A 2625-nucleotide genomic window follows, 5' to 3' on the forward strand; every position below is an offset into this window, starting at 1 on the left:
CCACCAGAGAGCAGTGACGCTGTAATTATCTTTAGTGCAGTACTTTAAAGGAATACTTCACCCACAAAGTGACCATTTTTATTTCAGTTAATCGTGCCATGTTGCCTTCCCTCACATGCTTCCACAGTGAACGAAGAATCCAAACATGGCAGACGTTGTTAATTTGAAGTAAACAGACCACGTTTAACAACAGTAAAACTATACCCAACATTTAAACTCTCACACAACTAGTGCAGGATAATTCAAGTCTCATCTATCCAGTAGTCAGGGGTGATGGGACTGAACTGAAAATGAAACGTATCTATGCTCTCTTTAAAGCCAGACCTCATTTACAAAACACAGTAATTTTACCTCGCTGAACACAGGAGCTGCTGGTCTACCGCTGCCTCCATCAGTTGCTCTATTTGTGTTACTTTGGTGTTTTTAAAGGGTTATTATACGTGAGCTGAAATCTGCAAATGTTTTTTTAAATGATGACTTGATTATTTAAAAAAAAAAAGACATTTCATCTCTAATCCAGTGCTTCATTACTGTTTCATAGTGATGCAGCGAGCACAGATTACCTACTGACATTATCACCCAGTTTCTATCTCATCACATATATTTTCTTATCAGGTAATATATCGATAAGACGTAATGACAAAGATGTGTTTGTTCCTCTCACCAAAGAGGAATAAACAAGAGTAAAACTATACTAAGGCATCTCTGCTCTCTTCAAAGACAAAAACAGTCATTTTACTTCACTGAACACGGGAGTTACTGGTCTACCGCTGCCTTGATCAGGTAGTTTGTTGGTGTTATTGTGTGACTTTGGCGAATCTGAACGAACCCTTTAAAACACCAAAGTCACACAATAAGACAGACAAACTAACTGATGGAGGCAGAGGTGGACCAGCAGCTCCCGTGTTCAGTGAGGTAAAATTGCTCGCTTTGTTAATGGAGTCTGGCTTTAAAGAGAGCATGGATAAGTTTCACTTCTTTTCCAGTTTCCTCTCAGACAGGACTGTTTGTGAAGTGCGGAGCGCACGACTGGATAAATGAGATTTGGATTATACTGCTCAAGTTGTGTGAGAGTTTATGAACTGATGTTTTATGCGGTTCCCTGTGACTTAAATTAATCATCGGTGTACATTGTTTTGGATTCTTCGTTCAAGGCAACACAAGATGAAGAACTGATATGTAAATTAAGTATTCCTTTAATAACCAAGTTTAAGGGATCATTATTGGAGATCTTTGGAGGTATCAGTTTGGAAACATCTGTTTGGGCTCGGCTCAAAATGCTAACATTCACTGTGATGGATTAGACGACTCAAATAAGTCGTAGAAGTCGACTGATAAATTCTCAAACTGTACATGAATGTCTGGAAAAGTACAAACAAACATCAAAATGTCGTAGCAACGGTATTTGGACGAGTGATTTATAGTGAAAGAGCTAAATCATGCTGTCCTACAGGAACTGCAGATTAAAGGACCATTACAACATGTTTAACTCCAGCTACTGTATGTTATACCTCACTACTAATCATTCTCTACGTCACATCCTCTCTTTCAGATTGATTTCCCTCCTTCTCAGCAGCCACTTCATTTGTACGAAATCTAAACCAGGAGAGACTTGAATGACTGTGATAGACGACAGCTTACAGCAGTGTTTGATTTTAGTGGTTGGTGAAAGTTATCTCGTGTCGTGAGGAGGGAGATGGTTTGAGACCAGGTGCCAAACAGTTTTTTAAATGCAGACAGAACAGGAATGACTTAACAGCGTTAATTTTTGGCCCCAAAGTCTGTTTTCCTGTCACTGCAGTGCCTCTCTGCAGCTACGCAGCTGAAGTGTCGGAGGATCCTTGAATGCATCACGAACAAAAGGTTAGAAAATGATCTGTTTACACACAAACATGAAGTGACTTTGACACAGAGATGGAGATGATTACTGTTCACTGTCAGCAAGTTTCACACACTGAAATGAACTGAAGTCAACGGCTGTCTGAAATCAATGTAAAACTGATGGTGTGATTTGGAAAAGGCTCAGCAGAGATGATTTGTAGTTAAAAATCTACTGTGGGATAATTGCGTCCAGGCCAGTTAAAGACGTCAGACATTCAGCTGAACAGTGACGATACAGCAAGAAGCTGCCCCCAAATTATTCTCTCCAGGTTTTTGCCCCGTTCCTCATTTTCAACAAGTTGGATTTTATTTTTTTTATTTTTTTTGGACCCGAAACATTAAGTGCCAAAGGACTCAGCTCTTTGTTGTAAAGTTTTCTTTCCTTGTTTTCTTTGTAAAGGAAGTTGTATATATGTATATTTGCTACCAACTGTTTGTGTACGACTTTAAAGTTAATAAAAAAACTACGTTATTTTTAATTAAAGTCATCAGAGTGGATTGTTTGATGACGTATTTCATGTTAAAGTTCAAGTTTATAGAAACAGTTATGGGTAATGAAAATCTTACCAGTGACAATAATGCTAATTTACAAGTGTGTAGTTTTTTTTAAAAACAACAGATAAAACAAATATAATGAAAATCTAAAACAGAATAGTGAAGTTTAAATATTTGGATAAAATATAACAACATATGAAGTAAGATAAATGTGTGTGTATATGGACAATGAGATGTGTATTTTACATA

Source organism: Epinephelus lanceolatus, chromosome 5, assembly GCF_041903045.1.
Source record: "Epinephelus lanceolatus isolate andai-2023 chromosome 5, ASM4190304v1, whole genome shotgun sequence".
Classification (NCBI taxonomy): Eukaryota; Metazoa; Chordata; class Actinopteri; order Perciformes; family Serranidae; genus Epinephelus; species Epinephelus lanceolatus.